The sequence below is a fragment of the Pecten maximus genome, chromosome 3 (genome assembly GCF_902652985.1).
Source record: "Pecten maximus chromosome 3, xPecMax1.1, whole genome shotgun sequence".
Taxonomy (NCBI): Eukaryota; Metazoa; Mollusca; class Bivalvia; order Pectinida; family Pectinidae; genus Pecten; species Pecten maximus.
The window spans coordinates 8,794,732-8,807,707 of NC_047017.1; positions in this window are offsets into that span (position 1 = coordinate 8,794,732).

Below are 12,976 nucleotides of genomic sequence, written 5' to 3' on the forward strand. Positions count from 1 at the left end.
TTTTAGTTTAGTAGTTTCGTATTTTAGCTGTTCTGTCTGAATATGGACTAGTTATTGATCAAATGTTGGACATTTCTTAAGTAATCTGTGTTTATTGATTAAGCACAAAATATAACCTAAATTGATGACATCAAATACAACATGGAGTTTCTATGTTACGAAACTAAACTTTTGATCTGATTAACTTAGTCGTCGAAGGCAGTCTCAGAGCGAAAAGGGTTCTCGGCTCACTGGTGTTGTAGATCTAGTCTTGCTGAAGTCCGCAATACAGTCCATGCGATAGTCTTGCGCAAGTCAGTCAGTTATATTTCGGTGAAACTTGTTATACGTTTGATTAAAAATATACCTTGCGATATTTATTGATTTTCATTTAGAATTTTTTCGGCATAGTTATTATTCTTGTTATTGTTATTTCATAAAAAAAATGTTTTTTTTTCCAAAATGAAATGACTCCGTCAACTTCATGATAGAGAAGACGGTTGTGATGAAACATCAACAATTTCCTGACAATAATTTAAAATTTCAAGGTCATATAAAGTTTTATTGTATTTTGTTTAAGTTCACATCGGGATATATCTTTTTTAATTTGTAAAACTATGAAGGCCAAACTTTTCCCTCACGATGTCCGTTATGTTTAGGCCAACACTGTAATGTAACAACGTTAACTAATTAGGCTCGACGTTAATTAGCTGTATGTGAAATGTAATTGTATGTGAAATGTAGTTGTATGTGAAATGTAGTTGTATGTGAAATGTAGTTGTATGTCAAATGTAGTCCCAGCGTTAGTTTATTGTGAGGTCACACTGGTCCATGTGATAGCTTCTATAAGAGACCCAACTATATTTTGGAAGACGGAATAATCATGTTAAAGATTTCATGATATTAATTATTTATCATATCGTATCAGTGATTTGTTGTGTTTGAATGATTAGCTAAAGTCAAAAATGAAGATATGCAAGGAACAATTCATATTTTAAATTTTCATTTGACCATTTCTGTGATAAATGTGTGCTCTAATGAAGGAGATTTTTTTACCGGTGATACTTAGTCGGTTTGGGGATTTTTACCTTTTCCGCTGACATTTTATACTATGTGCACTTTGTCACAATGGCATTGCCATAGGCTGACTCAGGATTTTTGGTTGGGGATGGGGTGGGGGGGGGGGGGGGGGGGGGGGGTGGCGGCAGTGTATTTATTTTATGGAATGAACTTTTGTGTGATATAATAAAGTGTTATACACTGATACACTGGTATGCACTGTATGTCAGATTTAGGGCGTAAACCCGATTTTTATCCATATTTACCCAAACCAATATATGCTGTATGGTACTATGCCGGTGATGATGAAATTCTTAGTTGTAATTGTAAAATTGTAGGGATACGCCTGTGATTGCAATGATATTACCAACAGTAACGATAAGTGGCAATCACTCCTTATAAGAAAGGTTATTGTTTTATATGAGGTTATGTTTTTTTTGCGTTACATGTACATCAATATCATACCCAATATCATACCCGTGTTTATTGCTGATATATGAATGTCATGCAGATATTTTGCGGGTACCTAGATATTTTCCGGCCTCGTGGGATATTTGTGCAGTTGAGTGGTCGATCGTGACGTCATGGAGGACAGCCCGTGCAGATTAACAACCGTAAGTGAACAGCTCCGACATAAATTGTTAACGTAAGTAAGAAAATAAGTATGAATTGAACTTAAAACCGACTGTGTGTGTTAATGACTTTGTGTGAAATGTGTTGGACTATAAGAAGAGAGAACATGGTGTTTTAGGGCGTGATTTGAAGAAGAAAACAAACGGGTCGTGAAGTTTATGTTGGGCGATGGTGGTTGAACACGGACAGGTAACAGCTCACCTGTAAATGTATTTATAGGACGTACACCCAGGCATATCGTTAATGGCAGTGTAAGGCTGAGAAAGTGACTGATAATTGTTTACCAGTATGATTGTATTGCATAGAAAATACAATTCAATTCTTTATTAATCGTAAACTGATACAGTTTATGTATATAAGATTTGTATACATTAAATTACAGTAAATATTTACATGGACAATCGTACAAAATTTAATTTTCTGCTAAATAATGTTCTCGTAATATGTTTGCACGATGAACAAATTTTCCTAAATTACACAATTCTTTTGTATTAACAGATGATAGAAATATAACTAATTTGAAGACGGAGGGATTTATTCGATAATAGGGCTTAATATATTTGATTCTCAGCTCACTGTACAAGGGGCATTTAAAAATGAAGTGATATTCATCCTCGATGTCAGTAAGACAAACAGGGCAGGTTCTAAGATGGCTAGGTACGTTTCTATGTCTACCTGATTGGATAAGAAGACAATGTGAAGATGAACGTAATCTGACAATAGCTTTTTTGTAATTAGCAGGAATTGGTTTTAAAAGATATGTTTGCAAAGTGAAATGATCTACAACATGCCTGTATAAAACACATTTCGGCGATGACACAAACAAATTCTCATATGCTTGTTTGAAATTGTCTAACAATGGTTGTTTTACTGTAGCTATGAAATAACTTATATTTGTAACGTGTTGGGAAACCCACATGTTCATCATACCTAGTGAGCACAGCTCGTGTTTTACTTTGGCAACCCAGTTTTTACAATTTGGGTTCACCTCACAATCGTTGTACACATATTGGTAACATGCATTTATTCTACGATTTTTGGATAGAAGTTAACATAGTAGCGGATCCAGGGGTCCTGGGGGTCAGCCCACCCCCCCCACCCCCACCCCACCCCCAGACCCCCTCGCCAAAAAAAAATCGGCTCGCGGCTATGGCGCTTGCGTTACCACTAAATTACTGGACCCCCCCCCCCCCCCCCCCCCCCCCCCCCCCGCTTTTTTCAAATTCCTGGATCCGCGCCTGGTTAATTTACACCAGTATTAGAGTATTTTCAAAGTATACCATAGCATTTGGTGTCGATCGTTTAACTCCAAAAAATTTTAAATGTACTTTTTTTTCTCGATATGGGGGGGGGGGCTGTATGGAAACCCCATACTTCACTACTATACCCCGCCACACTTCCTACGTATGTGTGGAACAGACTTAATAATCTGGGAAAATGTAAAAACATGGGAACACAAATGTTCTTTAAAGCAAATAATGTTTTCCTGCATTGTGAATCTAACTGTTTTTGCGACAGATTAAAATTACCGTAATAGTTTAACAACAAACCAAGATAGCAAAAACTATCTACATTTTCAAGTAATGTACCATTAAAATAACATTTTTCATCTTGTGACAATCTGCCGGACTTTCGGAAAACAACAACTTCCGTTTTAGCAGCTATTGACTGTTAGGGACCACTATTCTGTATAATCGATAAGTTTGTCAAGCATCCACTGTAAACCACTTATACTTTCAGAAAACAAAACCATGTCATCAGCATACATTACTAAAAATATGGACAATTCTTGTACGTCAAGGGGCTGTACAGCGGCCCGTAAAAAATTAGCTTAACAATCATTAACAAACATACTAAACAAATTCGGGGAGACAATTTCCCCTTATATATCCAAAGTGTCTGCAAGGAAAGTTATAGAATGCTATGCACGTGAGTTTTGGAAAGCATGTACAACTTTGTAGGCTGGACGTACATGTTCAATGCATATAGTTGTCATTGTTATGTGTATGGATCCGGCTATTTTGTCGCATTACTTGCCCATCATAATTTCTGTAATACAATGCTATGGGCGCGATTTCCCAACCATGTATGTTGGTAATTGGTGCTAAGTCCCTGTGGTCCTGACCTTTAGAAGAAGGGTTGATGTATTCCAGTTTTGCCAATTTACTTTGATTTGAAGTGAGATATAGGTTAAAGAAAATGTAGGCAATAGCGGAATAACTGTCACAGGTACTTACTGTGACGGGTACTTACTGTCACAGGCACAGGCGCTTGCATAGAAAATGTGATTTTCAATTTTTATTTTTTATTTTTTATATGACAGTGGTATGTGTACTCTGTTAAGTTCAAGGTAGGCAACTTCGCCACGAGCGAAACGGCACCCCATCTCACTTCAATCGACTACAAAACACATTTATTTAAACTGACACGGTGCACCCTATATGACTTTAAACATATTTTATTTACACATATTTGCAAATAGGATTTGGCACAAGTTATTACAACTTATGAAGCCATTCCCTTACAATAGTTACATAGACAACAGATGATATTACAGACTGATCAACTGCAGTACGAAAGAGATATAGGCCTACATAACATTAGGCACTCACACAAAATAATATAACAAAGTCAATAAAATTTTCAAACATGTTAAATATTGTTAAAAACTTGTTAAAATCTTCCGCTGGATTTTATAAAATTTTGTACTTTGTTAAATACAACACAATTTAAATCCAAAGACATATTTTCATTTCCAAAAAGTAATAATCTTAAAGATATATTTATATCTAAATCACTTAAATGATTTAAAAGCACAACTCGAGCATTTGTGTAAGATTGACATTCAAAGAAGAAGTGATAGGCATTCTCACAATAATAGCCACAATTTACACAATTTGAGTTTTGTACCAGATTTGAACGGTAAAGATCATGATTAAGGGAACTGCATTCATGTCTTAATTTAGTGTGAATAATATTAAGTTTTCTATCACCAATTAAGTAATAAGGGGGTACTGAGCATGGTAAGTTAGGGGCTAAAGCTGACTTGAAAGCAGAAAAAGGCATGGATCTAATATCAGAATGTATAGAGTTCCACATCGTCAAAGAGGAAGGTAGAAAAGATTGGTTTGTAATAGACAGTCTGAAATTTGGGATTCTATATTTTTCATTATTTCTTAGAACCTGTCTGTTTTCACCGACTGTAGAGGGAAGTAAATTTGTAATGTAGTTTGGAGTTTGATGTCTATCCATTTTGTAAACTACATATGTAATTGTAATTTCCGTCTTTTCCTTCTAACTGAAAGTAATTCTAGACCTGTTTCTGAATACAATGACTCGTTTCTAGCAAATAATGGTAACCCTGTTATTATCCTAGCTGCCTCCCGCTGAACCTTCTCTAACTTTTCTGAATCACCTGAAGTGCACCCATCCCAAACTTCACACGCATATTCTAAAACTGGTAAAATATTAAGTTTTATAAATTCGTAAAAGAGCATCACGCTTTAATGTATATTTAAGTTTTCGCAATATATTTACTTTTCCCATAGCCGACTTATAAATTTCATTTATATGATCTACCCATTTAGCATCTGAATTTAATGTAACTCCAAGATGTCTATGCTTACTACTAAAATTTAAGAAATGGCCATCAAAAATCAGTTCCAGATCTTCATCAACGTTATCCGAATTAGAAATAAAAATAACTTCCGTCTTATTTGGATTAAAAGTAACTAGCCAAGTACTTGCCCATCTGTTTAAAGCATCCAGGTCTCTATTTAAAACTGTTTGTATTTCTAGACATGAAGATGAAGAGACTTTCAAAGAGGTGTCGTCAGCGAAAAGACGTGCAGTAGATTGAAGAATTTCTGAGATATCATTGATAAATATTAAGAAAAATAGAGGCCCAAGAATGGAACCTTGAGGGACGCCAGCATGTATCAAACCAAAATCCGAATAACAATTATTTATAAAAACTTTTTGTCGTCTGTTGGTTAAGTAGTTTTCAATCCATGATAGAAAATTTCCGCATATCCCGTATGACTTTAGTTTTACTAATAAACCTTTATGCCAAACCCTGTCAAACGCTTTAGAAATATCACAGAAAACTAAACAAGAATGTTGTTTTTCTTCTAGATCAAGGCAAATGTTATGATATAAATCAATTAATTGATATACGGTCGAGTGACCCGGCATAAATCCTGATTGATACTGATAGAAAAGTGAATTTTCAAGAAAATAATTATGTAAATACTTGAAGATAACTCTTTCAAATGTTTTACCAACAGAGGACAAAAGTGATATAGGTCTATAATTAGAAGGAGAATGCCTATCACCCTTCTTAAAAAGAGGTATCACTTTAGCAAATTTCCAAGTATCGGGATAAATACCAGTTGATAACGACAAATTAAAAAGCAATTCAAGTGGTCTACATACAGTTTTAGCAGTATACTTCAACATTTGGTGGCTAATTTCATCAGAGCCAGAAGCTTTACCAAGTTTTAAATTCATCAAAACATCAGATATGTCATTTTGACTTATTACAGGTAACTCAAAAGAACTTTCTGTTTTAGGTTCTAACAAAGGAACATCGTTATTGTTGTCATCTATGCTAGTGATACTGCAAAAATAGTCGTTCAATGCATTACATTTGGCCTTATCATCGACTAATAAACGTTCCGAAATTGGATCAACTAAAGTAGGGATAGGACGTGATGTCTCAGAATTCCCCATCAATCTTTTGACAAGTCGCCAATAGTTTTTAGGATCAGACGAATGACTAAAACTCAATAAGATTTCCAACATTTTCATAAAAAGACTGTCGTGCATACTTTTTCATATTATTCACTTTATTTCGCTGATTTTTGAATTTAGCTATGTCCCGTGGATGATTGGTACGTTTGGCTATTTTCCGAAATCTATCACGAGCTCTCATATTTTTTCTAAGGTCTGAAGACATCCAGGGCTTATCGTTTGGTCTTACAGTAATTTCCTTATGTGGTATCGATCTACGAGCAAAATCAAGAAAAATTTCAGTAAAACGTTCACTGGCCGAATTGACAGAGTTGCATGTAGCGAAAAGAGTATCCCAATCATATTCTTCAACAAGACGATTAAAAAGTACATAGTCGCCTCTTTTATATAACCAAATTTTACGTTTATATGTTAGTTTCTGAAATGACGGAACAGAAATATATACAACACAACCTTGGTGGTCAGTAACTACATTTTCAGTGGATACTACAGAGGAATAAGTGTATGAAATTGATTCTGATACCAAAATTGGATCGAGTAAACTTGACCTCGTGGGACTTATACGAGTAGGTTCATTTATGACATTTATAAAATTAAACGAATTTATTATATCAGATAAAACATGATTCTGTGACATAGTAAGCATGTCAACATTGAGGTCTCCAAGCAGTATGACATTACTGGATATTTCCACCGCATCATTTATTGAAGCCTGAAGATTTTCCCAGAATTGATTTGTATGAAAGGAAGAACGGTACACAGTCCCAATGAGTATGCTTTTTTCGGGAAGATAAATTTGGAGCCATAATATTTCAGTGTCGGGACGTTCTAGATCAACTATCCTGCTAACTTTCAAAACCTCGTTTACATATACTAAAATCCCCCCTCCCGCAAAATTTCTATCAAGTCTAAAAGGGTGGTGGAAGCCATCCAGTAATAACTCGCTGCTTGGGACTTCAACATCAAGATGAGTTTCAGTAAGACATATTACGTCATATTCACCTGCTATATTTTCAATATATTCAAGTTTGTTTCTCACACTTCTAATATTTAAATGAAAAACAGAAAGTTCACCTTCTACAGGCCCTGGATTTGACTCAATATCCATATGCTGTAATAATAGTAATATCAAAATAAGCAAAAAATAGTTATTGCTCATATATGTTTTACGATAATTTTTCAACAAATTTACACATACAGCTATAGTGCTTTTTAAGACGTTAGTTAAAAAGACAAATATTTTAAAATGGAAGAAAACAGAACGTAATCGAAAAATCATATATCTGTATGCTTTGGCATAAAAATTTCCGATTGCCACCCTGTGACCCATAAAATCATTACCCATTATCAAAGATCAAATGATTTGGTATGGGTATACATGTATCAGGGTGACCTACGGAAGATATTGCATTAACTAAGTGTACATGAATCCAGCGGAAGAAAAGGAATAAAATATGAAGATACAAACACCAAATATACAAAAGTATACATGAATCTGCATGATGCTATAGGATGTATATATAACTGACCGAGGGGTAACTGTGGTCAGAAACATAACCTTCTGTGATTCTAGATAAATAAGACAACCTGTACATAGATGACAAATTTGAAAATTGATTTAAATGTGACATAGATTACAGACAGCATGTACATTCTACAGTAAGTAAATAATTCTGCATGCATGGTCGCATTTACGTTGACAAATACATTACTAATTTGTAATAACGATAATAATAAGTTTGCAATATATGATTGCAAAATAGGCCATTTGATAAATAATTATCTATCTATATACATCATAGAAATGATTGCGAGAAAGTATTTTGAAACATTATAAACGTGTCAATATGATATACATGTACATAATATACTATTGAAATGATTACGAGAAAGTCATTTCAGAAATTTAAACGTGTCAATTCATTTTAGAGATTGTACACGCTTCAATTTTATAAACTTATACTATTGATATGATTGCGAGAAATTCATTAAAAAAACAAAAAATTACAATCGAGTAAATTTAAACGTGTCAATATAATACATATACTATTGAAATGATTGCGAGAAATTCATTTCAGAAAAATAAACGTGTTAATATTATATACATGTACCATTGAAATGGTTGCGAGAAATTCATATAAAAAATATATATATAATCGAGTCAATGTATTTAATTATGAACGTATAAATATTATATACATATGTATGTACTATTGAAAAGATTGCTAGAAAGTCATTGGAGAGATTACATAAACGTATCAATAATACATGTACATTATTGCAATGGTCGCGAGAAAGTTATTTAGGAAGTTATAAACGTGTCAATACCGTGTATACACACATGCATATTACAGTAACGCATAATACATGAAAAGGCTCTAATACAGGACAAACTTTGAAAAGTCAACGTCAATCAACGCTAAATAGCCACACGTGAAAAAATAGCGAGTCAAAATATGTATATTAGAAAATGCTTACTACATGAAAAGGATACAAGACGAAACCCGTAAAGTCACCATCAATCTATGCTTATTTGCAATTCGTAAAACAACCAACGTATCAATATAATTTATTTTGTAGCGGACTTGTATATGTCTATATACGTGTTTATATAATTTTATATGACATTTACAGTATACAAAATGTATACAACTCATGACATCAATAATAATTACACTTATGACTTTTAAAATTAAACAAGCTGTATGTACAGCCAAACCTGCCATAAAAGACACCTCTATATATAAAAGACACTTGTCATATATAAATTATTTTTATATAAAGGGGGCTCGTCTACAAAGGACACTTTGATCCATCCATTCATAGACAGGTTCGACCGTATATATACGCAGATTGTGGGATGAAATTTATGCGCATTATTTACACTCTTATACAAATGCAAGCGAAAGAAAATGTACCTTAGGAAAATATAAAGAGAAAAGAGGGAGGGGGGGGGGGGGGGGTTGAACCTTACGTTACAAAGGTACATATTTGTATCAAGCTGAATGTCGATGTGAATATATATGGTAATCGAACAGGGAGATTAGTAGGAGGGACTTAAATATCATTTATTTATATACATATACATTGAACCTCCCTGGGGGATAAGTACAGTCTCGAAAGACTATGGTTTATATATGTGTACAGTGTATACATATTGTGAGACATATATATTGTGAGACATATAAGTATACCAAGCATCAATAGTGACGTACAGTACGTGTCACTATATAACCATAATATATATTGGTATGTTATCTGTAATACTGTACTGTCGGTTGTTTTTACGGAGACATATAGTTTCACAACATGATTCTCGTGTACATTATTACAATCTCAAAAAAAACAACAAAAAAGGCCGCAAAAGGTAAGCCATATAGCATCTGACATTATGACGAGGTTGCAAGACATTGAAACACATAATCAACCGACTGTGCAGTATACAAAAGAAATCTGATCTAAAAATAAATACGACACATTTAGTATGTACCTATCACACTTGGACACGATGATGTTTTATTCCATTAAAGTCTGCTGTAATTACTCATCAAGTAGCTGACTGATAGCGTTGTCGTTCGCGATCAAAATCTTCTGAGTGTCACGAGATTTTTTGACAAAAATTGAACCGTCTCTTGTCCAGAACGAGTCGATTTTTCCCGCGTGTTTCAGCTGGTTCAAGCGGTTAACTCTAGCTTGTCTGGTTTTGGTTAGGGCTTCCACTATCATAATTCCCGACCCCCTCATGAGTTTCTTGGCATAGTATACCGACTGTCTGTCATAATAACGAACAAAACGCACAATTACGTTTACATGGCCATCCCGTATGCCACCAAGAATGTGACATCGGGATATGGCAGAAGGCTGGGCTTTTATTTTCAAGGTTTTATGACAAATGTCAAGAATGCTCTTCAGAGGATCAAACGTATGCGATGTCTGATCACTTGACACCGGTACTTTTAAGAACTTTAAACAAGTTCGACGGGAATACTGTTCCTGCTGCTCTAAAGTGGATTCGTGCTCGTTAACCCATTGCTCCCTATATGCGACCGTCATCAGGAAACATTCATCTTTAACCTTCCATGTTACTCAATACGAATTGTTACATCCAAAACGCAATAATCCGTGAAAACATCGCCGAATTGCTCGAGCAGTTTGATGATAATATGTGAAGACAATCTGTGCACGAGAACATAAAATCACACATAAACAAGTGAGTTTTGACCTCCTACTTTGGGCAGGGTCAGAGTTAAACAATGATTCTGTCACCGATCGCGTTGTGATCTTGATGGCTGGTAGAGATTGTCCGAGTGACAAGTACATGTAGATATTTGGAGCTGTCCCATTTATTGCCTTGTATGTGTAATTTTTAATAGCCGAAAGTTTCAATAGCGTTTACTAGTTTCTCCGTTTTCGGAGAGCTGTAAAAGTGTACACCAATGTTCCTCACAGCTTACACCTCACAGCTTACACTCTCTCAATAATTTGCTCACAATACTTGTTAACGGTTCTTGGGCTTGAATTCTCCTTATATAGCTTGAGCATACTGTAGTTCATGCATCCATGCTTGCTGTGTCCCAGTTGTGTTTAGGCCTGATAAACATGTTGATTTGCTGCCGTCGGCATAAGAATAGTCCTGAAGGTTATGGCGACGGCAATTTTCCCGTTTAGTTAAGAGTGTAGACAGTATTTTCTTGGTCGCAGTACGGCCCCCTGCGGAACCCCGAAGGCAAAGGTTTTGTCGTCATCAGTGGCCACGCACTGTTATCGTTCTCTTAGACAGGAATTGATCCAACGTAGTGCATCACCAGTCACTGTATAAGAGTTCTCTTTAGACGTGTAAACAGTATGCCATGGTCAAAGACATGATGTTCAGCAAACAGATAAAGCATAGTAAGAACTGCCATACACTTGTTACTGAGGACGGAAGCTATATCACTGTAGACACGGAGTGGGGCCGTCTATATCACTGTAGACACGGAGTAGGGGCCGTCTATATCACTGTAGACACGGAGTGGGTCCGTCTATATCACTGTATGCTGATTGCAAGTGGTCATAAAGACTGTTTGCATGGAGATGAGTTTGTAAACGTTCGGACACAATCTTCTCCGAAATGTTGGAACGGAACGGAACGGAACGGAACGGAAAGGAAAGGAACGGAAAGGAAAGGAAAGGAAAGGAAAGGAAGATTTGATAGTGGACGGTTCTTAAATACCTTTGTCACTTCAAGATTACTTCAGCGGTGCTATAATATGAGCCTTCTTGAATCACAGTAGAACCCTTACGTGCTAAAAGACATTGCTTCAGTGAAATTGTGGAAAAGGGACCAGTTAAAAGTTAAAAGCCTTTGGCTGTTTGTGTGAACTGTGAGAAAGGTTCGCCATTGAGCTACGATGTCAACAGCAAGGACAGAAGTTGAAGTTAGAACCTAAATCTGATGTTATGAATGAGAAATCGCCGAACTTAATGGACTTTTTTTTTTCTTCAGAAGAACAGATTGGAAACACAACTTGACCGTTATGGCGGTTTATGGTGATTCTGAAAAGCTGTTTTTGATGTGATGTGAACTACATTCTGTGTTTTAGCAGAATACTCATGGTATTCTGAATATTCATGTTGATTTATGAATATTGGTATATAACTGTTGAAGCGTACTGAGGACGCAGTTGATGGGTCGTTAGTAAATAAGTTTTGAATTTGGCGTGGTTGAAGCAGAAGGCCTCTTTAGCTTTAACCTGTTGCAATGGAGTACAAGATATGCACACTGTTGCCCAAAGTAATGCATATATATATGTAGCGTCATACACCAGAGAAACGAATATTGAAGGACTCTTTTTATGTTGCACAACTGGTAAAGGTCAATTTGTGTACAGACATGTTCTATCCCTTATTCATAAGTTAGTAAATGTCAAATGATGCTTAAACTAAAATGAAATGGTCATTGAAATGGCGAAGTATTATTTGGTAGCGATATGAATCGGATTTTTGTTATTTATTTACAGCACACTTTATGAAGGAATATTGAAAGCAGTTGTTCGTCCTTAAGCTTGACATTTGTTCGGAAAAGGTGTCTTCGCGGAATGCAAGTTGTAGTTTATAAATCAAGTTCCCGTTCCTCGAGGTCGGCTTGAATGTCCTACGTGAGATTAAACAACCAAAATACAATGTGCACACATGATACCTTATCGAGTACATGTTAGTTGGGTTATTGTTTGTAATGGTCCCCTTTATAGGCGTTATTTTGTGTGGTTATCCTTGAAGTAGCTGGTCGCGTGACTACTTAATTTAAGGATGTGCTACATGCTGTACAGAGAGGTTGAGATTAGTGTCTGTCCCAAGGTCACACTGTCCCAAGGTCACAGCATGTCATCAGAAGATGTTTTTTTTATTTTTCCGACTAGGTGTATCCATACTCTTCGGATAATCGGCCAAGATGGTATTGTTCCGATGTTCTAAAGAATCGATGTTTTCCAAATTACAACTGTAAGGAATCATACATATGAACTTATTTTGAAACGCCAGAATCTATGAAGTTATTAGTAGATTTGGGAAAATG